Source organism: Larus michahellis, chromosome 8, assembly GCF_964199755.1.
Source record: "Larus michahellis chromosome 8, bLarMic1.1, whole genome shotgun sequence".
Classification (NCBI taxonomy): Eukaryota; Metazoa; Chordata; class Aves; order Charadriiformes; family Laridae; genus Larus; species Larus michahellis.
The window spans coordinates 19,631,089-19,656,777 of record NC_133903.1 but is presented as its reverse complement, the minus strand read 5'-3'; the positions used below and the strand labels follow the sequence as shown (position 1 = coordinate 19,656,777).

At 52.9% G+C, this 25,689-nt stretch overlaps 1 protein-coding gene across 3 annotated transcripts in view; it reads left to right on the top strand.

Moving 5' to 3' along the window:
- Positions 1-4,205: 4,205 nt before the first annotated feature.
- LOC141747535 (ankyrin repeat and fibronectin type-III domain-containing protein 1-like) overlaps positions 4,206-25,689 on the top strand; it is a 267,665-nt gene continuing 246,181 nt past the window's right edge. The window contains exons 1-2 of one of the 3 annotated variants that reach the window (XM_074597923.1): positions 5,185-5,393; positions 9,175-9,308. The gene's annotated coding sequence lies outside the window, so the exon portion shown is untranslated. Of the gene's footprint in view, positions 4,372-5,184; positions 5,394-9,174; positions 9,309-25,689 lie in introns of those variants that run through there. The other 2 variants (XM_074597926.1, XM_074597925.1) reach the window with 2 other exon arrangements.

The window sequence follows — 25,689 nt, the reverse complement described above, 5'->3', positions numbered from 1 at the left end:
GCATTCTAGTCCTCACATGGCAGAAGAGTTACATTAGTCTGAAGAGTTAAGCAGGACAGCTCAAGGTGACGTGGGAGACCAGAAAGGGGGGATTAAACATGTGGGTGTTGGGGGGGGTCATAAGTGAATGCGAGTGGGGGCAAGTAGCTTGAACATAACTTGAAAGTCTGTGACCTGGCAAGAAATTCAGAGTATCAGGAGCAAAGAACTGCCTGGACTTTGTTGTATTCAAGACTTGCAGGGGATTCAGCAGCTCTCATCCCTCTCACTCCTCCTTCCTCTGAGGCAGGAATCTCCCAAACTCTCCCCGTTCTTGGGGCTGACTCTCCACCTTGCTGTTGTTGAGATCGGACCCCTCCAGCCCCGTGCCAGACCTCTCCAGGAGTGGGGCTGTGTCTGTCAGCGTGAGAACCTCGAATGGCCACTGCAGAGGACCAGCTCCACAAAGGGAAGGTCCCATAGCCCTGCAAGCCCACGTGGCAGGCTCGGCTGGGCAATGGGTTGCAGGCTACTGGGAAATGAAGAAAAGCACTTCTGTTTGGGAAGGAGGGACACTGTGTTGAGTTTATGCTGTATCTGTGCTGCAGATCATGAGATAGCTTAACACTCTTGAGCTGTCAGACCTGGCATTTTTCCTCAACCTGAACGGATTTTTTAGAAATCATTGTTAATTACGCCCTCCAACCAGAAAAAAAAAAAAAGGTCTTTGATCAGTGCTTCACAAAGCAAGTACCACCCATTGCTGCATCTTGTGACAGCTCATTAGGAGTTGCCTCCATTACAAACCATGCTCATCGGCTGTGTCTGAAGTCCTGGACCTGGCAGCCTGCACAGGGAGAGGAGTAAGACAAGGCTTTGTCTCAAGGTCTCAAACCATAGACAACCACTTCATTCATACAAAGGAGGCCTTGTAACAAGGGTGCAATCACGGATGAGCAGAAGATAAGGCCCAGCAGCTGTCCCAGAAGTGAAGTAGGTGTATCAAATTGGATGTTTTTTTTTGTCGTTGTCTCATCTGCAACCCCAGGCGGGGGTTGGTGGTGCCTCTGTTTGAAGCACGATAAACGGGAATGCCTGGGCACCAAGTTTCCTGGAGCTGTACTGCCAGGGCAGAATTTGGCCTCATGGGTACAAGGTGTCAGTGCTGAAGTTAGTGGTGTTAGCCACTGTCTGTTGATTTAAAACATAGCCGGTGTCTCGACCCCGAAAAAGCAGCACACTCTGGAAGACTATTGTCCGTGAGGCTGCCCTGCCATCACGGAATGATTGGTCTTCATAAGCTTACAGGGAACAGGAAAGTGAGAGACTTTCAGCATTAATTATAGCTCATTTTTCTGGCAGCCCACCGTTCCACAGCTGATTTAGAGCTGCCTGAAGAGAGGTTAAGAGCCGCATTGTGTGACTGTGTGGAGAAGCGATCTGAAATAGGAACAGGGCAATGGGGGAGAAGGCTGCTCATGACACCGTGACAGGCCTTTGCAGCAGCCTTTGCTCCCTGTTAAGGTAGAGTGGCCAGCAGCAACATTTGATGCCACAAACTCATCATTGATAGAACCAATTAAGCCAAAAAGCCCACCGGCATTCTCTAATTTCCTTCTACTTGTCCCGAGACCTCTGCATCTCTTGGGTCTGAGGACATCCTGGTTTTGGAGCTCCAGGCTGGGCAGCCGTGCCCTGCTGCCATTCCCCTTGTGGCCGCCTCCTCCTCACACCAACCCTACAGCTTGGAAAAGCCTGGGGGAGGCTCTTGCCAGAGCCACTGCAGACAGGAATGGCACCTGCGGTTTACTCCCCTTCAAGCGGGCAGCAGGATGTCCAGTGCTGTGAAACGCAGCCAGTGTGAAGTATTTCAGACCCCTTCTCTTCACCCTCCGTGACTATTAACTGCGCAGGCGCCATGTGGGTCAGGACCCGCACTCCACGCTGTGTTTGCAGGCTCGGGCTCAGCCTCTCGCAGAGCAGCTGCTCAGCCCCAGCCCTCGTTCAGGAGCTGCTTCCACCCCACAAGCCCTCTCCTGGCTCTGATGCTTTTCATTAAGGGCGCTCTCAATTGAGAAAGGAAAGCGTTTTTCCTTCCTTATTCAGAGCATGCCTTGAGCGTTTTGGCTTGGGAGCCCAGCTCATACCAGAGCTCCTCTGCCAGACGTGGGCCTATCATGAGTTTTTTTCAGTTTAATCATACAAAGAAAAATGTATTTGCCTTTCTCAGCAGACGTTTTCAGTGCAGTATCTCCTTCTTAGTCCTAGAGTATATTTTTCCCCATAGTGAATAATATGTTTTACTTTGTGTGCTTGTGTTTTGCCAAACGTGAAGCACGAGGATGATGCTGTTTGGAGATGGACTGATGAGGCCCTGCTATTCCCAGCTCAGAGGTTAATGCTAACGCAGGGTTTCACAGGAGGCTCCTTGAGCTGCACATTTGCAAGTTTATCTCTGAGTGCTTCTGGGCAGCTCGGCTGGTAAATCACAGAAGTCTTAACCTCCAAATCACCAGGCAAAGCCCGATGTTAGGGGCATTGCTAATGAAAGGCAGTCACATAAACCTCTCAGGCTGGCAGCAGAGGCTGCTTGTACAAATCGTCACTGTTTGAGCATTCTTAGAAATTTTTCACTTGAATTAAATGTTCTGTGGCCTTGCAGCATGGCAGGTGGATGTGCACAAAATACCAACAGGAAGAATATGGTAAATTCAGGCAGTTCCCTGTCTGAATTTAACAGAGGTGTATATAGCGTGTTCCGGACTTAACACCCATCTGTTTTGTCCAGGAAGGCACGGTGCGGATACCCTCCACGGTTCCCACCACACCCTGCAGTGCCCGTGCAGCTGGATACCATGCTGGGATAGTCCCATCTGTGGCAGAGGGTGTCGAGGGCAATGACTGGACGGAGCCAACTTTTGGGCTGGCTGAAGAGGCTGCATGAAAAGGGCCTGACTCTGCTTCCATTCGCATCACTGTAGATTGGTCTGGGGTGGCACGGCAGCAACCGAGAGCAAGCTGCAGCTTGCCATCATCCAGCAAAGCCGCACTGCATCACTCAGCTGCAGGGAAGTGGTGGTGACAGGGGTCTGTCTGTCACCGAGGCAGGTGGCAGAGCCGCCCCACGTGGCTCTGGCACATGAGGTGCACAAAAGCACTGACCCAAACCCACCAGAGCTTTCTGCCCCTCGTCCTCCCCTGTGCCTTGGTGCACGCAGGTGCCTACCCACAACGTGGCAGGTTGTGGATGGGCTGTGTCTGGGGGTGATGCAGGCAGCTGGTGGGGCTGAGGGCAGGGCAGAGGGGCTGGTGCCTGCAGCTGGGAAGCATTATCAGCTCCTGCTGCATCACCAGTGAAAAGCAGGGCAAGTGGGGAGGAGAAACGATCATCGGGGACTGAGGGAACATAGGGAAGAGCAACTGCCCTCAAAGAGGAGTTTGTAGTGCTGGAGAAGCACTGTGGGTCTTTGATCCTCTGGCTTCTTTTAGGGCTAGAGGATTCCCCAAGCCATTAAAACTGCAGATGTGAGACCTCACGTCTGAGCTTGCGAGGCAGCGTGTGTCCTGCCTGCGGTCCACAGCGTCCTACCTCTGTGTGCTTACCAGCATAGTGTTTTTGCGTGGCTTCAAAAGGCATCTAGTTTAGGACAGTGTTTCACTTTTTCCAGTTGTGCTGCTGTAGTAGCTGCCTCCTGACTTTGAGGTCAGAAGTGTAACCACTGAAGAACTAAAAAATGCCCCAGGAAGATCCAGGCCGGGCAGGCTGCCTGGCGTGGGGGGAGCGGGCAGGGCGGGGGGTGCTGCCCCCCCCCTGCTGCGCTCGCTGCACCTGTCCGGGGGGCAGCGGGGGCCCGGGGCGGGCGGCGCTTCCCTTGGCGCTGGGGTGCGGGCCGGCAAGCTGGGCTCGCTCGGCTGCGCGGTGCTCGTCGGCAGCGCTTCCAGGGGCAATTTCAAAGTGGTTTTGTTAAACTGAGAAAATGAACTGCGGCGGAGCAGCGAGTTCCCGGCTGGGCTGAGCCGCGGTAAGCGCCGCGGCAACCCCCACCGGGCAGGATCCCTCCGGCCGGGCTCGGGAGCAGCACGCACCGCCTCACCCGCGGCTCTCCGCGCTGCCCCCGCAACCCCGCGGGCGGGCCGGGCCCGTCCCGTCCCGTCCCCCCCAGGCCCTCCCGCCGGCCGAGCATCCCGGGGCGGGGCGGGCTGGGCTGTCTGGCGGGCGGGGGTGGCTCCCGGTGCCGCCCCTCCGCCCTCTTCCTCCGCCGGGCCGCGGCCGAAGCCCGCTGCCCTCCGCCGCCGCCGGCGGTAGCGGGGCCGCGCCCGGGGCTCCTCGGCCGCATCCCCGGCGTGCGGGCCGGCTGCGCCGCGGGAAGGGCCCGAGGGACGGCGGAGCAAGTGAGCGGGCTGGGGTGGGGAGCTCCTCCCCCCCACTTTCTTCTCCCCTCCCTTCTCTCCCCCACCTTCTCCCTTTCTCCCCCACCTTCTCCCCTCACTTCCACGCGGGTTCCATCCACCGCGGCTGTCGGGAGCGCAGGGCTGTGCTGCCGGAGCCCGGGAGTTGCAAAACATCTGGCTTTGCAGCGCGCTTTTTTTCTTTTTCTTTCTTTTTTTTTTTTCTCTTCCCTTTTTTCCCCTTACACTTGGAGTAGCTAATTGGATAGGAAAACACTAACTGCAGGGGTGGGATTACTTCATGCTCTTGCAATGCTGTTTTGCTGTTCGATTTCAGTCCTTTCGGGTGAAAAGCGCCTGCCTGGCCGTGCCGCCCCGGGAGCGCGGTGAGGGGCGGGCGCAGCCGCTGCTCAGCCGCCAGCGCTTTTTTTTTTTTTTTTTCTTACCAGTTCTTCACTTTTCAGTCAGATTCCGTTGTCTCTGTGGTCTGCGTTGCTTTCAGAGGAGATTTGCCCTTTTGAAGGGTGCGTTCAGCGGGTCCTGCAGTAATCCCGGCGCATCGCTTTGCGCTCTGAGATTTCCTCATGTGGCAGGTTAATTCCATCGCTAGAGCTTTTTTTTCCTTTTGTTTCAAGGATATAATGTGAGATCCAGGGAGTGACGGTGCCGTGTTTGGTTTGCTTGCAGTGGGCTGTTTTCTCCCCTGCCTGATATCCTGGGGAGAGAGGGAGCCCTGGCTCCTGCAGCTTCGGGTCATGACGGTGTGGAGCAGCTCTGAGCTCTGCCTCACGCCCCTGGACGTTATTTTCCTCTCCTGCTGCTGAAAGCTGGATTTCCTCAGGTTTGTCTGAGAATGGGGGAAACAAAGGAAAGTTCTCAAATAAGTGGCACTGAAATTCAGCCAGCCGAACCAGCAGAAACGGCTCTCCTAAGAACACAGTATTTCTAGATGGGCTCCTTGAAAAGCTTCTTCTTGAACGTGAACAAGAAGTTGTGTGTCTTTTTAAAGAAGAAAGGCTGAGGAGGTGAGTCCTGGATGTGGATTCCTTTAGGCCAGGAGTTAGCAGGATGCTTAAACGTGGGGATGAGCGACCTGGGGCTGGTCCTTGGGTTGGATGGATGGATGCATGTTTGTCATGGTGGAAAGTGTGCAAGTGGTTTGTGTCTGTCTCGTGCTTAGCTTTCCTGCGCAGTGCCCTTCCAAAGGGGATGTGAAGCGTGGTGTGGAGGAGCAGCTTCCTTGTCCTTGCTGTCTTTCCCCTACAGGTACTTTTTCTTGCTCTCAATTAGAGCAGTAAAATAGGGAGGGAGCTATTTGTCTTCCTTCTTTATTGTAAATATTTTACCTGTCAAAGAGTAACCCTAGAAATAATTAAAACCAGGGAAAGTTGCTTTGTGTGTCTCAAAGCCGGGCTTCCCCTGATGGTATCATCCTCCGGGGTGCGGCTGTTTTGCTTTACTTGCCTGAATTAATTGTGGTACTGAGAACTCCCATGTGGTCCCTGGAAGTTGTCCTGCATTTTGAAGAGTTTAGAACTTAGTGAGTAGCTGCTTTTCTTCCCTAAAAGGTAGTGCTGTTAGGTGTGAAATTTCCCAGCCCAGCCTGACCCTGGGACCTGAAAGTTGACCTTTGCAGCTTTCACCCCACCAAAGGTCGTTTTGGTTGATGTATTTTTAAAGTTGCTCATCTCATATAAAGTTAGGAAAACTTGATATTCCTCATAATAGTTGCATGAATTAGCTTATGCCCTTCCTTCTCCCCTTCTGCTAAGCAAAAATCCACATCTATTTTGATGCTAACAACAACCGTTCAAGTGCCTCCCAGAGCCAGCGCACCTGCAGTCCATTCATGTCTGCATGCGGGAGCTCTGTCAGTCTTGGATGGTCTTCCCCAGTGCAGAGAGAGGGGCTGGAGGCGTAGGGATGGCAAATGCTTTTGGTGAGGTTGATCCATGCTGCAGAAGAGCCAAAGCCTCTGCAAGGAAAATGATGGAATCTTGGTGTCTCTTCCTGGAGAACAGCTTCTTTTGGGCTGAGGCACGTCCTGCCCTGTGCAGTGCAAGGAGCTATCTGTCACGACTGTCTCAGTGACATCTGCTGTGATGTTAGTGGGGAGCAAGTTGAGCTTTTGATGTTATTCTGGGTGAGAACTTGGTGACAATATATTGCGTGCTCCTACAGGATAATTAAAACAGTGGTTAGAAAGAGGCGAGATGCCCTCAGTGTCGCAGTGATTATGGCAATGGGTCTTTTAATTATCAGCCCTTTATCTCCAGTGGGTTATAACTTGAGAGCAAACACTCTTCTTGTTAGCTTTAAGGATTTAATTTTTTAAGAGGGCAAACGATTGTCATTTGCACAGAGCTCCGCCACAGTAATTCTCGTCTACTGCTCTCCACTTTGCAGCATCGTTGGCGTTGGGAACTGGAGCGCAGCAGTGTGGAGCCTGGGCAGAGGGAGGGGCTGGTAGCCCACACCGCTCCACTCCGCTCCCCTCTGAGCAGTGGAAGGGACCGTGTGTCCAGAGCCAGCAGCAGCGTGGCTGGGGAAACCCGGGCAGCACTTGGAAGTACAACTGCAGGGGATGTCGCTTGTGGCAGGGAGTGGAGCCAAAGCATAACCAAGAGCCCCATCCGTCCTGGCTCCCAGTGGCGAGAGCTGGCGAGGGCACCGGACTGTGCATTGGTGGACCACTGGCAGTGCCTGGCTGCTCTCCGTCTGCCGCAGCCACTGCTTGTGGGGGCCTGTGTCTCTCCCAAAAGGAGAAATGTGTGTTGGCTGCTTCACCAGCCCCGGGCTGAGCTCGATGTCTGCGGCAGCGAGGGCCAGGGCTGTGCTCAGCTTGGGGTGGAGTTTCTCCTCCTCACAGCCTGCATCCTCTCCAGGCTGTTCTTGCCTCTCCCTTCTGACTCATTTCATCTCTCCCTGCTTTAACGTTGACATGTTAAATGACATCTTTGTGGTCATTTAGTGATGCTGTATCCTGCCGAGGCTGTGTAAAAATGCCACAGCCTGTTTACTGGGGGCTGCAGGCCTTGGAGCGGGGAGGGACGAGTGCCAGCCCCCGCAGGTCCTGTCCCTGGGCATCACCATGACCTGCTGCCCTGGGGCCGCATTCCTGCATCCCTGTGCCTGTCTGCTCAGCAAATGCTGCTGGAACCTCTCCCTGTTTATGCAGTTGTCTCAAAACCACACAGTTATCTGTGTCTCATTGGGTCAGAATGAGAGCACATGGGCTAAGTCATGCCCTCCCGCTGAGAGCCAGGGCACTGCTTGTTTTTCTGGGGATGCAAAAAGATGAGAGGAGACAGGCCACCTAGCTGGAGGATGAATGCAGAGCTGGGGGACGGCAGTGCCGTTTCAGTGGCACTGAATTGCCCTGGGCAGAGTTACAGGGTGGGCTGTGTGCTGTTGCTTGGGTGGAACCAGTTACGGTGGCCTCTGCTCCCCTTCGGCTGCCGGGCAGGATGGGAGAAGGACCTTGCAGCTGGGGCCATCGGACTCCCTTGCTGCTCCTTTCCCTCCCTGAAGGAAGGCTTGGCAGTGCAGCTGGGTGCTCTGATGCCGTCCAAACCATGCTTTGCTCAGCCACGTGTTGTCACTGAGAGCAGGGGACAAGGATGTGGCTGGCCGAGTGACCTCACTCCGGGATGGTGCCCGTAGGAAGGGCAGTGCAAGAGCACAGATCTCCCCTCTCTGGGGAATGAGGGTCTGCTTTGCCAAGACCGCCTGCATGGGCAAGGGGGATTGTACCACCGGTGGTCTTGTGCTTGGGTCCCCTTGCGCAGCGATGGCTGGTGGTACCAGACGTGTGCAGCCCCATCGGGCTGCAGTGACGATGCTGAGAGTAGCCTGTGGGTGCTGGCAGCCCTGGGTGAGTGGCTCTGGAACAACCTGTTCTAGGTAGAGCATTTGCACTAGAGAGCCCAGGCTTTCAAAAGCTTTAATAGGAAGTTTTTGTGATAAATTGATGGCTTCATTTTTTTGACCTTGGAAAGTTTTTCATGCATTAGCTACATGTAGGAAATGTAGTTTTCCATGCCAGGAAACGGTGAGTTCTAGCTCTGAAGCAGAATGACCAACATGATCATTTTTTTATTAACATGTATCAGAGCTCATGTAGTGTGAGCTAAGGCTTGGGTCCCCGGCTGAGACCCTCTGCTTCAGAGAGTCTGTATCCACCTGACAGTGGAGTTGAAAAGGGGAACGGGGAGAATGTAGAGTTGTTTTCTTCTGATGTCTGGGAAGCTCCCAGAGAGACACCACGGCACAAGGGCTTCCAGACTTAAAGAAGTGTTTTGGTTGTCACCGAAGAGTAACTTGAGGGGAAGAATGAAGTGCTAAAATGATGGAGGCTTAAGGACTGCTTGGACCCCTTGGTCCCGGGGGGTCCTCTGATGCCAGACCCCTGGCAGTGGCGATTGGCGTAGGGCTCTGGTCCCGCTGGGCTGAAAAGCGTTCTGGCCCATGCAGCATTACTGTGGGCTCGTCGGTGTAGCTGTCACTGAGTTGTCATCTTTTCCCTTACTGTTCCTCTGGCTTCCTGGGGGTGTAGTGTCTATGCTGTCCCTGTTCTGGGTTAGCGTTCATAAGCCCTCTCCCAGATGAGAGGCAGCAACCTGCCTGCCCTCCTAAGGGCTTGTCCCTGCTCCGCCTGCAGCTGCCGTGGGTTACAGAGCACCCAGATGAACGACACCCCGTGTGAGCCTGCAAGTCGCTGTGGTGCCAGTGCCCTGCTGGTTTTGGGGATGTGTGATGTAATGGACGCAGTATAAAACTCAGTTCTCATTCTGTTTTCGTTTACAGGAGGTATCTGGGGACAACAGCACCTCAAGGTGCTTGGCGTTCGTGTGGTGCTGCAGACTCAGCTGTGTTAGAGGACGACTTGGCCTCTCGGGGCATCTGAAGTGACACTGCCCACGAGTGTGAGCCTGCAAGTGGTGAGAGTCTGCACCAGACGTCTGCATGCAGTGTTTTGTAGAGTGCTAAGAATGTGCCCATATGGACAAGAGACCCCAGAAGTCCCTCAGATGTTCTGCTGCTTTCACTTGCAAGTTCCCCTTTGCTGTATATTGTATAGTGATGTGTCAGTAAAGTGGGAGGGGGGCAGTTGCCCTCTGGCTGTGTGTTGTGGTTTAACCCGAACTGGCAACTAAGCCCCACGCAGCTGCTCTCTCACTCTCCCTCCTCGCAGTGGGATGGGGAAGAAAATTGGAAAAGTAAAAGTGAGAATGCTCACGGCTTGACATAAAGATAGTTTAACAGGCGAAACAAAAGCTGCGTGTGCAAGCAAAGCAAACCAAGGAGTTTGTTCACTACTTCCCTTCGGCAGGTAGACGGTCAGCCACCTCCAGCAAAGCTGGGCTCCATCACATGTAATGGTTACTTGGGAAGACAAAGGCTGTAATTCTGAACGTCCCCCCTGCTTCCTCCTTCTTCCCCCAGCTTTATATGCTGAGCATGGTGTCATATGGCATGGAACGTCCCTTTGGCCAGTTGGGTCAGCTGTCCTGGCTGTGTCCCCTCCTAACTTCTCCTGCCCCCTGGCCCTGGTGAGGAGCAGAAAAGGCCTTGACTCTGTGTAAGCGCTGCTCAGCAGTAACAGAAACATCCCTGTGTTATCTACACTGTTTTCAGCAGAAATCCAAACCGTAGCCACTATGAAGAAAATTAACTGTCCCAGCCAAAACCAGCACACTGAGCTTTGAGCTTCTTAGATCGGACCTCTTCTTTTTTCTGCTGTTTTGGTGCAAAAGCGTCTCTTTCCAACAGTAGCATACAGAGGGGAAATGGGACTGGTCTCTTCCTTAAACGCATTATTTGGGTCTTAAGCTGAGTGTATCAGTAGTGCTTATTAGCCCGTCTGTCAGGCTTGGTTGGGGATTGTAAGGCGTGTGCACACAACAAATCCCCCTAACTTCACAGCAGATGTGACCCTGCAGTGCCAGGTGTGTTTGCAGGTGGCCAGCGATCTCCCTGGAGTGACCGAGCTCCAGGCATGCCTGTAGCCTGTGGGGACCACAGAGTCATCTCCTCCTTTTGTGGAGGTTTTTCTTCATCTGTGAGACGGGGAGAACTGTTTTTCCCAGGTCCCTGAGGGCAGAGCTGTAGGACCTGGTTAATTAGTCATTAGCGAGTGCTGGGAGGCTTTTGCCTGCAGGGCGGAGGGAAGGGGGGGTGGGAGTCTGTGTGCCTTACGTGGCAGCAGTATCTTCAGGTCTTTTTGTCCCTACTGTTGCAAACACAGAGGAAAACCTTGGCTTGGCCTTGAAGTCGGAGCTGTGTTGGGACTGTCTGGTGGGTGGTGGTACACATCCTTGTGAGGAGATGGCTGGGTGATGCTGGGTGGATTAAATCAGGCACTGGCTGCAGGTGATGCTGAGCGAGGAGCGTTTAACGCCCACCCCCCTGTGCTGCAGCCTGCTTCCCAGTCTGCCTGCTGCTACTCACTGGGGTCCCAGCCCCTCTCCCTGCTGAGCCGCAGGATCCATGTCCCAGCCTCATTCAAGGGGTCTTCCCTCTGCTTCATCCTCAAAACCTGACAGACCGTATCTTCTTCTTCCCAGGCGCCAGAAGAGACGCCCTTGCTGGGGTGGCTCGTTCCCCAGGCCCCGAGCTGCTACGTGCAGAGCAAACACGGGTGTCCCTCTGTTTAGGACTCCCAGCGGGGTCTGCACTTTACGCTGTCGGGAAGTGAGATGGCGGTGCTAAGTACACTAATACTCACAAAGGGGGAAAACATTATCTGTAGAGGTGGCTCTTCACGGAAGTAATTAGGAAGGATCCTTGCTGATGTGCTGGTCCCACATGTAGGTGGGGACTGACTTGAGGGCAGCTGGTAGGTTTATTTTGTGGCTGATGCCTATTAAAAGAAGGGAGGCGTGCGAGACCTCTGTTGAGCTCCTGGTCGCTTCAGCGGAGTGTTTCTTGGGGTTAATAACCATGCTGTGAAATGTCACAGAATGGCAAAATCTCTAACTGCTGTGAGGTTTTACAGTAGGTCTGGATGTCCAAAGTTGTTCTCCTCATTAAAAAGAAGAGTTGAGACTTGGGTTTGTCCTTAAGGAGAAGGAAACCTGCTGTGCAGGTCTGGCAGGGACCTGCCTTGGCTGGGGTGTACCTGCTTGTCCCGGTGCCTGCTTTGAAGAGGTACAAGGCTGCTCAGCACGCCGGCACCTTGGGCTATTGTTTCTGGCTGGACCGGGTGGTGTTTCTCCATGCTCTCTTACAGCATCGGATGCAGATTGCTTCCAGGGAACAGTGCTCTGGATATGCGGATGCTGACTTGGGTTTCCTCCTATGCAAAATGGGTTTATAGGAATGTACTGAGCTCTTTATGAAACAGCTTGAGATCTAATGAAAGACATCACTGTGTAAGAGAAAAATATTGTTAGTGAGTTACTCACATCGTTAACGAGGTCAGATCATTGCCTTGTAAGAAAATTAGTTTGTTTTTCTCTAATCAGTTTTAGTAGCTAGAGTGCTCAGTAATTACTCATGTCCTTATGAAAGAGATGGGACAGCATGAATATAGCTGCTGGCAGACTACTCCGTCTCTGAAATGGATTGTGCAGATTATTTTGGGAAGGCATCTTTCCAGATGCACAGTGCCCCTGGAGTGATGCTGGCAGAAGCCAGCTTCAGCCAGGAACAAGCGTGGTCCCGTAGCATGGCTCCTCTGTAAAGCGCTGTCCCTAGGGGTGTTCAGAGAAGCATTAGCAGCAGGAACATCTTTGGACTCTGCTGCTGCTGTCTTCGTTTCTCTGATCCATTTGACATGCAGCATGCTAGGTGTCTCTCCGAACTCTTCCTTTCTTTAGTCTATGTAAATTGTCAAGACCCCAGGGGCTGTCAAATACATCCGCTCTCTAAAACGTAAAATGTCCTCCTAGGTATTTGCACCTCTATTATCTTTTCTTCAGTTTTGTTTTGTTTTGTTTTTTTCTGATGTCAGCGGTGTGTTCTCTGAAAAGGCAACTGTGGCAGTTGGGATGGGTGAGGTGGGCTGAGTGCAGCTCGAGAGGACGGAGCACTGAGAGCCGCTGCTCACCTCGCACTGCGGTGGTGACTTGGCTCAGGAGAAAGGGTTGTCAGTGGTCCGCGCTTTTCCTTAAGGGTGTGGTGGAGGTGTGCTAGGCGTCGTGTGCAGAAGAGGGTCATCTGTGTGCATTGCGCATCCAGTTGCCGCGTGGCAAGAGAAGAGCTGTGATGATGGGCAGCAGCAGGCACCTTCTTGTGTGCCTTGCTGAGGGGAGTGGGGGGTGGGCTGCAGGAGCGCAGGACCTGCCGTGCCCTCAGTTTCTCTCAGTAGACCCATAAACTGAGTCAGGGTGTAGCTTCTGATCAAAATTCAGGCTGAACTTGACCATCCCACACGAGCTGGAAGTGAGTGGTTGTTCTCCAGCGTCTGCCTGGCAGCTCCCCTGGAGCAGGGTGGAGGGAGAGCAGAGCTGCAGCAGCGTGGAGTCAGCGCGGGGAACGGCTCTTGCCAGGACTGTGGCCTTCATTTTGTTGTGCTCCTGGTTCTCCTTGATGGGTCCTCGCAGGAGCCTGGCTCAGGCCCTTTGAGCATGCACAGCTCAGCAGCTTATGCTGAAGTTGTCCTTTCCTGTGAGAGACTTTCTGCAAAAGGACAAGTTCAAGCTGGAGCCCCCAGCTTTCCCTCTCCTTAATCCACTTGCTGACTTCAGCTAAAATATTGTTTTTTTTCCTTCCTAGTATTTCCTTCGGGCTCTGTTCAGATGTATTTTTTCCCCTGAAATTGAAGGACCCGATGGCGGGTAGTGTCTCTCTTTTGGAGAGGTGCCAGGTGTATCGGAATGGAGGTGGTTTGCAGGCTGCGATCTCGGCACCTTTGGGTTTTCCCGTCTAACTGGCCATAAACGGTGAAGCATCATTTGTCCAGAGTACGCAGGGGGCTTGCCAGGTCTACTGCTCCATCAGTAACCCCCCCACCTCCGTGGGGTGTTGGAGGTGATCTAACGGACTCTTCCCTAAATAAGAACCAGTGGTAGGAAATACTTGAATACAAGTTTGTGTCTTGATGCCATGTCTGTAGGTTGCAAATCCAGCTTTGGAGATTTGACTGCTCCGTGGACCTGCTCCGCCGCTGCTGCTTGTCTGTGTTGTGAAAGCTCCTGGTAAACACTGAGGCTGTGATGGCTGAGCTGCCACCTGTGGTAGCCCTCCTGCTCTTTCCCATGCTTTTGCTGTGGTTCTCCTCTGGTGGTGAATCAATTCAAGACACTGAACAGACAGAAAGCTGCATACTGCTGTTGTAAGGTGGTGGTTTTGGTGGTCTAGTCCCTGGGCTCAGAAGAACTGGTGTGGGGCAAGGAAGGGGCAGCTGCAGGACTTGATGTTTCTCCTTGATGAACTTTGAGATCCCTGTTGGCCCGTTTCTCCAGCCTATCAAGTTTCTTCTGAATGGCAGCACAACGCTCTGTGACAGACTTGGTGTCTTGATATTCCTCCTGGGTCACCTGCCCTTGCTCCCACTGCTTGTGTACTACTTTTTAATGTCTGAGATAAGTGAGGAGCTCCTTGCTCATCTGTGCAGGCCCCCTGCCACTACTGCTTTGTTTCCAGGAAGTGGAGATGGATCGTTCTTGAGCTTGGAGGACGTGATCCATGACAACCAACTGGGTATCCTGCACCACTGTTCTCCCCAGGACTGTGTCCCATGGGATTCCTCCAAGCAGGCCCCTGAACAGGCCAGTGTTTGCTCTCCTGAGCCCAGGGCTGTGGTCTGCAGGCTAGTTGTCCTGTTCACCCCTCTTGGGATCCTGAACTCCACCATCTCATGGCCACTGCAGCCAAGGCTGTTCATGACCTTCACGCTTGATGAGTTCTTCCTTGTTTGTAAGTACTAGGCCCAGCAGAGTGTCTCCTCACATTGACCTCTCGCTCTCCTGTGCCAGGAATCTGTCATCAGTGCACCAGAAACCACCTGGCTTGCTTGAGCCCTGTTGTGGTATTCCTCTAGCAGATATTGGGGTTGCTCAAGTCCCCTCTGAGGACTGGGATCAGTGAACATGAGGCTTCTTCTGGTTGTCTGAAGGTCTCATCTACTTTGTCCTAATCAGGTGGCCTGTGGCAGACGCTCACCACAATGTTGCCCGTGTTGATCTGTCCCCCCACCCTGCGACTTAAGCTCTTGACCGGCTCATTGGCTGTCCTGAGGCACAGCCCATGTGCTCTAAGTGACTCCTTCTCCTCACTGTCCCACAGACCCCATGTCCACCCATTGCAGCACTTGGTCATCTCAGCTGTGCTAGCATGTCCTGTGGTCCTGGTGAGGCCGTGGCCTCAGCCGTGCCCTGGACCTGCCTCCAGGAGGTGGGGGGAAGCCACATCCCCCTGCTCCCTCCTGGGGCGTGGGGGCTCGTGCCGTGCTCCGGCTGCACCATGGGCCACTCCTTTAATCGGTTTTGAATTTCCCACGTTTTAATTCCATTGAATGCCCTTAATTCCTGTGTCACGGAACAAGGAGAGCTCTGTACAGAAAAGCTCTGTTAGAGACGTGGATTTTGGCAATTCTAAAAATACACCTCGCTGGCTGAGGCTTGTGCAGGGTAACCATAGCAACGTGGCTCCAGGAGCAGGGTCAAAAACAATTGCATCAATTAAAGGGAAAATAGAGCCGTTAAAGCTTATAAAACCTAAAAATTAAAAAAAAAAAAGCAACGCACACTGTGTGTGGTGCTGTGGTCTGCGGGCCATCTTGTATTGGGGTGATTGAAATTGTCACCCTTCCACTCTTAAGGAGCATCCCGGGTGCATGTTGCTCGCCTGGCTGTTCCTGTGGCGCCCAGCATGCTCAGCCCGGCCTCTGGGTGCCCGCGATGCCCCTGCCCGCAGCTCCCAAACCAATGGCGGCGTCGCAATGTTAAACAACAGGGAGATGTGGGAATGCATCTTCTCAAGAGTGAAACGTGCTGGCTCAATGAGCAGCCTGGCTGCAACTCGGGGAGGGGGAGCATTTTGAGGATAAAAGCTCCGTCTGAAGATCAGTTTGGGCCTGCAGTGTTGGCCTGCGCGAGGGGGCAGATGTACGTTAAAATTCACGCGCTGAGCCAAAGCCCCTCGAAATCAGTGGTGATGCTTTCATTGATGGATTAGCTTTGGGCTGGGAAAGCCAGCCTGGTAAAAGCTACCAGATGAGCCTGAAAGCAAAGGGCTAATTTTGTTCAGAATATATTTGCTTTAATTGTCCTTGCTGAGCCCTGGCCACAGTCAGAAGAAGCCTCAGGAACCATCCTGCTTGTTGGGGATGGCGCTGGGGGGTGGCTCTCTGCCTAGAAACTTCTACTGGAGCAGGCTGGGCAATTTGGTCCTTCGAAGAGCTTGAAATGAAATTATTTCAAGCACCTTTTTAGCTATGCTTCACAGAAAATGCAACGGAAGGATTCAGAGTACCTCTTTCCAAAATATTCCAGGGTTTTTGCAGATATTGCAGGTGTTTTCCCTCCCCAGCTGTCCATGCTTTGCCACCCTGGTGTGCTGATGCCATCCCATGTTTGTTGGGTGCTGTGGACAAGGGGGCTTGGGTGCAAATGCGCCTCTGCCTGATGCTTTGGGAAGTTTCTGATCCTGGAGCGGAGAGCAGCAATGGTGAAGCTGCCTGTCCTTGGTCTTCAGCCTGGGCTGGTGATGGTTTCTGCCCTGCCTGTTCTCCCCAGGGCTGCTCAGCTCCCATCTTGATCAGTCCCAATGACCCTGAAGAGCCCCTGGAAGCTGCTTGCTGTGTGTGGAAGCACTGGAGTGGAGGACCCCAGGGAGGCGTACTGGTCACTTACTGCTTTTCCTTGGCCCAAAGCATGCAGGCATCGCTGTGGAACCCATATTAGTGAAGGAGAGGTTGAGGTTAAAACCGTGCCGGGCTTGGAGCGGTGGACGCAAACCAGAGGTCTGTGGAGAGGAAGGAAGTGGGGGCCGCACAGCTGCGCTCAGAGGATGCTGCGCCCACTGAAAAGCAGCAGCGGGGTCTCCTGAGACAATTTAGGTGAAGGAAGACGTGATGAAGTCACTAGTTTACTTGGCCTGGTGGTGGCAGGAGATGATGTTACTGGTGCTGGTGGTGATGGGACGAGAAGTTCAGGTTAAAGGTAGTGAAGAAGGTAAATGGGCACTTCTGTCTTGGGCGTGCAGGGCATCGGCCCCAGGCTGGCACCGCATAGTGGCCGAGCTGCCCCGCACACCAGGAGGTCAGTGTTTAACACAGCTGTCACCAGAGAAGGAACTCCGTGTCTCCGAGAGCCGGTCCTTGCCCTCTGCAGGGTGTGAGCACTGGGAACGCAGGCTGAGCTAGCGACAGGGATGTGATTGCAGGCAGGCGCAACGTGGCTGGCATTAACCCCCGGGGGAGGGCAGAAGTGGGTGCCCTGCAGCTCCCAGGGACACTCGCTTTGCTGGACCAGGGGGCTCCAGGGAGTGGCATTGGTTCAGGACAGTGGAATTGCAGCCCCCTGCAGCAAAACCTTCTGCTTGTGGAGGAGCTCCAAACAGGATGCGGATTTAAGTCTTTAAACTAGTTTAGACAAACATAAAAAAAATTAGGGTGGATGTCTTTAACTCGCTTTGAATTATGGTTTGCATCGATTTGGGTTAATTGAGCTGGAGGCCACCCTGTAACATGATTTGTTTTTTTGTTGGTTTTTTTTTTGGATAGATTAAACCAAAGTGCGCATGAAACTGTTTTGGAAATGGGGCCAGGCTGGGGAAGAGGCAGAGCTGATGGCAGGACGCCGGGGAAGGCCCGAGCACGCCTGGTGGCAAAGCTGGCGGCACACAAAGGCGCCGGAAGCCTTCCCAGGCTCCGAGTCAGGTCCTTGGCTCCCAGCCCGGGCTGGTTCAGTGGGTGAGGACTTGGCGGCGAAGCTGGTGTGGTGGGGATTTAACAGGGGCCAGGCAGCCGTGTGCTCTGGTGTCATCGAGCTGCTGAAAAGGGTGAATGGCGGGTCTGGAAGGACGTGTGTGTAAATAGCCGAGGAGTCGTGCTGCAACCGGACCTGGCCACCCCAAGAGCCGCAGCAGCTCCAGCAGATGCAGGTTTTCCTCGAAGCCTCATCAGGTGGGAGGGAAGAGGGCAGCGAGATTTCACCCCGCTGCACAGGCTGCTGGGGAAGGGTTGTCCAAAGGCTGGTCCTTTCCACATCGCTGCCTCTCTAACTGTCATGTCTTGCACACGTGTCGCAACTCCAGCACGGTTCACCGCTGGATTTCCTGCATTACTGCCCAGGCAAACCAGGGCACAATGTCCGTCTGGCCCATCAGCTCTCTGTGACCCTTTCTCCGACAGCTCTGGCGTGCGTTTGGTGTCCGTGTGCCTCTCCGTTCCCCTTGGCAGGAATGCCGCGGAAGCGAAATCATCTGCTTTCTTCTCTCTATTGCCACCGCTTCCTCGGCGGCCGTGGTCCCCCGTGAAATGCCTCTGCTCTTCCAGCTGAGGCTGCAGGAGGGGCAGCAGGGCGATGGTGTGTGTAGGGAGAGGGGAAGAGGCGGCATAAAGAGCTACTGTTCCCTCCCTTTGAGGTATAATGTCAAGGGGATTTCTTATAAAGTGTGCTTACCCTATTCCAGAAAAATTAAAATTAGTTCTAATTAAGTGGAGGTTAACCTCCGCTGTGCATGCTGCAAATTAATGGAATGTGTGATTAACTTATCTTGCAATGCTAGAGGTTCTTGAAAATTACTTGGAAAGAAATGTAGCCCTGTATGTGGTTTGAATTTTTAATTTATGTTAATAGTTCAGGTTTGAATTAATTAATTTTAAATGACGGACCTTTGATCTTTTCTTTTCTTAACCACTCCTGCTTCTGCAATTTAAGTATATCTTTCCAGCTCTTCTCCCTTTGTAGTGAAATGAATTGGGCAAAAATACATAATACAATAAAAAATGTGCTAAATACACCCGGAACCACAACCGTGGTAAAGCTCAGCTGGTCCCCATGGTGTGGGTGTGCACTGGGGGGGCTGTCTCTGCTGCTGGTGCCCCCTCCAAGGGGAGGGCTGCGGCAGGACCCAGACGGTTAGGGGAAGACAGTGCCTTATATCATCTTGGCGTGAGTTTTAGGGGTGTTTTGCTTTGTTTTGGAAGTGGTAATTTGGGTTTTGAACATAGCTTCATCTTTTCTGGCCGGTCGTCTTTTGCCGTGTAATTTTCCCTGGTGCAATGCCCAGGTGAGCCACAAGCAGGTCGCGCTCCTGTTTGGTTTACCAAGCCAGAAGAGGATCGAAGCCCCTTGGGGGAAAATCGAGTGACCTTTGCACAAAAGCTGGCGTTTCCACTCACAGCGAGCTCCTGCGCTGGTGTGCCAAAGTCAGGGGAGCGAGGGGCTGGTTTAGGACTGGTCTGGGGCGCAGCACACTAACTTCCCCCTCTGCTGGGGGTAGTGCTGGACTAGCCGTTTGGGCCATTCCAGCAACATTTTAAAATTAAAATAGCAGACATCGTCTCAGAAGTTTCCCAGTCCCTGCCAGAGCATTGACCTTGTGAGGCTGGCTTCAGCTGAAGCCAAATCTTCCAAGAATGGCTGTTTTCTGCCCCTACCCCTCAGCTTCCTTTTCCTGAGTGCTCGCAAGCCGTAGGGACCCACGGGTGGCTCTGGATTCAGATCCAGTCCTGCCCTCCTGGGTCTGTGTTGCTGGCCCGGCTCCCAGCAGCCCCCTGCTCTGCTGCCGGTGGGAAGCTTTGGACGCGCTGTTCCCAGCTCCTTATCTCCCAGTGCCGGGACTGGCTGGGTGTCCTGGTTCCGGTGGGGATAGGGTTAACTTTTCCTGGTATTCCATGCCATGTGAGCCACGCCCACCCTGAGCTGCCGGGGGAGGGGGCAGGAAGTTGCTGCTTAAAAGCGGGCTGGGGCGTCCTGGGTCCGGCTGGTCGGCGAGCAGCGGGGAGCGGAGGTTCCGTAATCGCGTTTGTATATTCCCCTATCCGTGTTGTTGTTGTTGTTTGCCTGTTCCCTTTGCTGTTCTGTTAAACTGCCTTTGTCCCAACCCAAGAGTCTTGCCTTTTCTTACGATCCTTCCTGTATTAGGAAGGCACGTGCGAGCGGCACGTGGTTCTTTGTTGCCATCTGAGGCTAAACCACGACAGTCCTTTTTGGCGCCCAACGTGGGGCTCGAAGGGTTGAGATAACGACAGAATCCAACTAGAACGTGGAAAAAACGTTTTTTTTTTTTTTTTTTTTTTTTCTTGTATGCATTTATTTTATTAGGTAAGTAGTCACTGGTCATCATGTTGCTTGGTTTGTTCTCATGGCTGTGTTACATAAATTCCTATATGGCTTATGTACTCCCTGCGATGCTGTTTACCATGTCTGGAAGAGGGATGAGGATTATCATTCTGCTGTCCTGTGCGATATCTGTTTATGATATGATAACATCACTGTTCAGACGGCTATTTTGGGGTGTTTATGTGGTTTTGTTGTCCTGTCTGTACATTGGATACCGTCTCTCAGAATTTGTTAATAGTTTCCCCAGCCCTTTTGCCTCCCTTTTCTCCTTCGGGTCAGGTATGACAGCTTTTGAGAATCTTGAATATCCTTGGGATACTCAAACTAGTGTGTTCCTAGTGCTATGTCTCCTGAATACGTTCCAGGTCTTGTTTAGGGTTAAGCGACTATTTAAGACTACCACCCAGAGATCTGCTCCGAGGCTGGATAGTCAGGGGTGGCATGGCATGTGGGAGAGCATGGGCAGGTACCTAGAGAACTACTCACCTCCAATGGTCTGGGACTTCACCCCTGAACAATTACAGGACCCTGATAAAGTGGTAGAATATTTGAAGGGAAAATGCTGTGGCTATTCTAGAGAGGCACAACTCACCGCGCTGTGCTGGGCCCTGGCCAGTATCTACCAGGCACTGCTCAGAATTATGCAGCACCCTCAAGGGGAAGAGATGGAAACCAGACCGGCGGCCCCTGCGGCTGCTGCAGCCCCTGCGGCGGCCCCTGCGGCTACTGCAACCCCCGTGGTAGCCACTGCCACTGAACCAGGGAACCAACCCGTGCCGGTATCAGTTGCCCCCATACAGAAGAAGAAGTACACAAAGAAATCAGTTCGCTTAGTAAGAGATGATGATGAACCAGGGCCATCACGAGAGCAGGAGGAAGAGGCAGAACCAGAGATAATTACTCGATCCCTATCCTTGAGTGAGCTGCGGGATATGCGAAAAGATTTCAGCCGACTTTCAGGCGAGCACATTGTCACCTGGCTGCTCCGGTGCTGGGATAATGGGGCCAGTAGCCTGGAATTAGAGGGTAGGGAGGCCAGGCAGCTGGGATCCCTGTCTAGGGAAGGCGGCATTGACAAGGCGATTGGGAAAAAGACCCAAGCCCTCAGCCTCTGGAAACGACTCCTGTTAGGCGTGAGGGAGAGGTACCCCTTCAGTGAGGATGTTGTATGTCAGCCAAGCAAGTGGACTACCATGGAAAGAGGTATCCAGTACCTGAGAGAATTAGCCGTGCGGGAGATGATTTATTATGACTTGGACAATGCCGACTTACCCACAGACCCTGATGAGGTGCGATGCACAAGGCCCATGTGGCGGAAGTTTGTACGGAGCGCACCATCGTCATATGCCACCTCCCTGGCAGTAATGGAATGGAAAGGTGAAGAGGGACCAACGGTGGATGAGGTAGCTGGCCGGCTCCGGCGATATGAAGAAAGTCTCTCTTCCCCCCTTGTCTCAGCTGTGGAGAAACTGTCGCGGAAGGTCCAGCAACTTGAAGAGAATATGTTCTACTCCCCACCTGCACGGGCCAGCATCTCAGCTATTAGAAGCAGGCATTTCCCCACTCAAGAGAGAGAGTACAGAGGGTACACACCACGAGGCACCCTGTGGTTCTACCTGCGGGACCACGGAGAGGACATGAGGAAGTGGGATGGACAACCTACTTCGATCCTGCGGACACGGGTACAGGAGTTGCAAGGAAGGACAACCACAAAAGGGGATCCCTCCAGGAAAAGTGCCGCCCCAGTTTCCAGTGGGCCGTTCCCCAGACAAAGCAGAAGGCCTGATCTTGCTTCTGATCCTCTTGAAGGAACTTCCAAGTCATTTATGCAAGAAGTGAGTAATGGATACTATGACGAGTATTAGGGGGGCCCTGCCTCCGGCCAGGTGGAGGAAAGGGACAACCGGGTTTATTGGACGGTGTGGATTCGATGGCCTGGCACATCAGACCCACAGGAGTATAAGGCTCTAGTGGACACGGGTGCGCAGTGTACTTTAATACCATCAAGCTATAGAGGGGCAGAACCCATTTGTATTTCTGGGGTGACAGGGGGATCCCAAGAGTTGACTGTACTGGAGGCGGAAGTGAGCCTAACTGGGAATGAGTGGCAAAAGCATCCCATTGTGACTGGCCCAGAGGCTCCATGCATCCTTGGTATAGATTACCTCAGGAGAGGGTATTTTAAGGACCCAAAAGGGTACCGCTGGGCCTTTGGCATAGCTGCCTTGGAGACAGAGGAAGTTAAACAGTTGTCTGCCTTGCCTGGTCTCTCGGAGGATTCTTCTGTTGTGGGGTTGTTGAGGGTCAAAGAACAACAGGTGCCGATTGCTACCACAACGGTGCATCGGCGGCAGTATCGCACTAACCGAGACTCTCTGATTCCCATCCATGAGCTGATTCGTCAACTAGAGGTTCAAGGAGTGATCAGCAAGACTCGCTCACCCTTTAACGGTCCCATATGGCCGGTGCGAAAATCTAATGGAGAGTGGAGGCTAACTGTAGACTATCGTGGTCTGAATGAAGTCACGCCACCGCTGAGTGCTGCCGTGCCGGACATGCTAGAACTCCAGTACGAACTGGAGTCCAAGGCAGCCAAGTGGTATGCCACGATTGATATAGCGAATGCATTCTTCTCAATCCCTTTGGCAGCAGAGTGCAGGCCACAGTTTGCTTTCACTTGGAGGGGCGTCCAATACACCTGGAATCGACTGCCCCAGGGGTGGAAACACAGCCCCACCATTTGCCATGGACTGATCCAGACTGCACTGGAACAGGGTGAAGCTCCAGAACATCTGCAGTACATTGATGACATCATTGTATGGGGAAACACAGCAGAAGAAGTTTTTGAGAAAGGGAGTAAAATAGTCCAAATCCTTCTGAACGCTGGTTTTGCTATAAAGCGAAGTAAGGTCAAGGGACCTGCGCAGGAGATCCAGTTTTTAGGAATAAAATGGCAAGATGGACGCCGTCAGATTCCAATGGATGTGATCAACAAAATAGCAGCTATGTCTCCACCAACTAGTAAAAAGGAAACACAGGCTTTCTTAGGTATTGTGGGTTTTTGGAGAATGCATATCCCAGATTACAGTCAAATTGTAAGCCCTCTGTATCAAGTAACCCGGAAGAAGAATGATTTTAAATGGGGTCCTGAGCAATGACAAGCTTTTGAACAAATCAAACAGGAAATAGTCCATGCAGTGGCCCTGGGGCCAGTCCGGGCAGGACAAGATGTTAAAAATGTGCTCTATACCACAGCCGGGGAGAACGGCCCTACCTGGAGCCTCTGGCAGAAAGCACCAGGGGAGACTCGAGGTCGACCCCTAGGGTTTTGGAGTCGTGGATACAGAGGATCGAAAGCCCGCTACACTCCAACAGAAAAAGAGATATTGGCAGCATATGAAGGGGTTCGAGCTGCTTCGGAAGTAGTTGGTACAGAAGCACAGCTCCTCTTAGCACCTCGACTGCCAGTGCTGGGTTGGATGTTCAAAGAAAGGGTCCCCACCACACATCATGCAACCGATGCTACATGGAGTAAGTGGATTGCACTGATCACGCAGCGAACTCGAATGGGAAACCCCAGTCGCCCAGGAATTCTGGAAGTGATCATGGACTGGCCAGAAGGCAAGGATTTCGGAATGTCACCAGAGGAGGAGGTGACGCGTGCAGAAGAGGCCCCACCATATAATAAACTGCCAGAAAATGAGAAGAAATATGCCCTCTTCACTGATGGGTCCTGCCGTATTGTGGGAAAGCATCGAAAGTGGAAGGCTGCTGTGTGGAGTCCTACACGACGGGTTGCAGAAGCCAGTGAGGGACAGGGTGAATCGAGCCAGTTTGCAGAGGTGAAGGCTATTCAGCTGGCTTTGGACATTGCCGAGCGAGAAAAATGGCCAGTACTTTATCTCTACACTGACTCATGGATGGTGGCAAATGCTCTGTGGGGGTGGTTACAGCAGTGGAAGCAGGGCAACTGGCAGCGCAGAGGCAAACCCATCTGGGCTGCTGACCTATGGCAAGATATTCCTGCCCGGATAGAGAATCTGGTTGTGAAAGTACGCCATGTAGATGCCCATGTACCGAAGAATCGGGCCACGGAGGAACATCAGAACAACCAGCAGGTGGATCGGGCCGCTAGGATTGAAGTGGCTCAGGTGGATCTGGACTGGCAACGTAAGGGTGAACTATTCATAGCTCGGTGGGCCCATGACTCCTCAGGCCATCAAGGGAGAGATGCGACATATAGATGGGCTCGTGACCGAGGGGTGGACTTGACCATGGACACTATTGCACAGGTCATCCATGAATGTGAGACATGCGCTGCGATCAAACAAGCCAAGCGTTTGAAGCCTCTTTGGTATGGAGGGCGATGGCTGAAATACAAATATGGGGAGGCCTGGCAGATTGATTATATCACACTGCCACAAACCCGTCAAGGCAAGCGCTATGTGCTCACAATGGTGGAAGCAACCACTGGATGGCTGGAAACATACCCTGTGCCCCATGCCACTGCCCGGAACACTATCCTGGGCCTTGAAAAGCAAGTCCCATGGCGACATGGTACCCCAGAGAGAATTGAGTCGGACAACGGGACTCATTTCCGAAACAGCCTCATAGACATCTGGGCCAAAGAGCATGGTATCGAGTGGGTGTATCACATCCCCTATCACGCACCAGCCTCTGGGAAGATAGAACGATACAATGGACTGTTAAAAACTACACTGAGAGCAATGGGTGGTGGGACTTTCAAACACTGGGATACACATTTAGCAAAAGCTACCTGGCTAGTTAACACCAGGGGATCTAACAATCGGGCTGGCCCTGCCCAATCAAAACTTCCACGTACTGTAGAAGGGGATAAAGTCCCCGTAGTGCATATGAAGAATATGCTAGGGAAGACAGTCTGGGTTAGTCCTGCCTCAGGCAAAGGCAAACCCATCCGTGGGATTGCTTTTGCCCAAGGACCTGGGTGCACTTGGTGGGTGATGCGGCAGGATGGGGAAGTCCGATGTGTACCTCATGGGGATCTGATTTTGGGCGAGAATAGCCAATGAATCAGATTGTGTGCTGTTAATTGATAAGTAACACTGTCACTGTATGTCCTCATTGCTATAATTGCTATCAGTTGTACTACAAGTAAGGCACAGGGATGATGGGATAAGAACTGATCTCAGCAGCTGGCGCCCAGCAGTTTCCTCAAGATCTACATCTTCAGCCCACGGACTGCGTGCATGAGCCACACCAGGTGCACCAGTCACAAGCTCCGAAAAATACAGCATGCAACAGACCAGCACCACCCAGCATCTCACCTGCCCTGAGAGACTGTTCTAACAAATGGAGCCCAAAGCCGTGGATTAAAAGAACTCAACGGACACTTTGGAGGGATGACCCATAAACTAAGGGCATTATATGTGTGTATATATATAACAGGGGAAAGTGGTGGCAATTCATTGGAACCTGCTGGGCATGGCATAGATGGTATGGAATAAGGGGTGGATAATGTCCTGGTTCCGGTGGGGATAGGGTTAACTTTTCCTGGTATTCCATGCCATGTGAGCCACGCCCACCCTGAGCTGCCGGGGGAGGGGGCAGGAAGTTGCTGCTTAAAAGCGGGCTGGGGCGTCCTGGGTCCGGCTGGTCGGCGAGCGGCGGGGAGTGGAGGTTCCGTAATCGCGTTTGTATATTCCCCTATCCGTGTTGTTGTTGTTGTTTGCCTGTTCCCTTTGCTGTTCTGTTAAACTGCCTTTGTCCCAACCCAAGAGTCTTGCCTTTTCTTACGATCCTTCCTGTATTAGGAAGGCACGTGCGAGCGGCACGTGGTTCTTTGTTGCCATCTGAGGCTAAACCACGACACTGGGGCTTCACCATGGTCACCATCCAGCAGACCAGCATTTCTGGAGGAGCAGGAGTGGAGGTGTGGCTCTTCTGTTCCGTCCTTGAGCCCTTCTAGGTGCCTGCTCTGGTTTGCAGCTCCTCACCGCTGGTCCTTGAATACCGGCTGTGGCATCTCCAGCTCGGGGAGGAAATCGCTTGTCCCAAAACTCAGTATGTCAGAGTCCCTGTGCTCAAGCTTTTGACTTAGAAGATA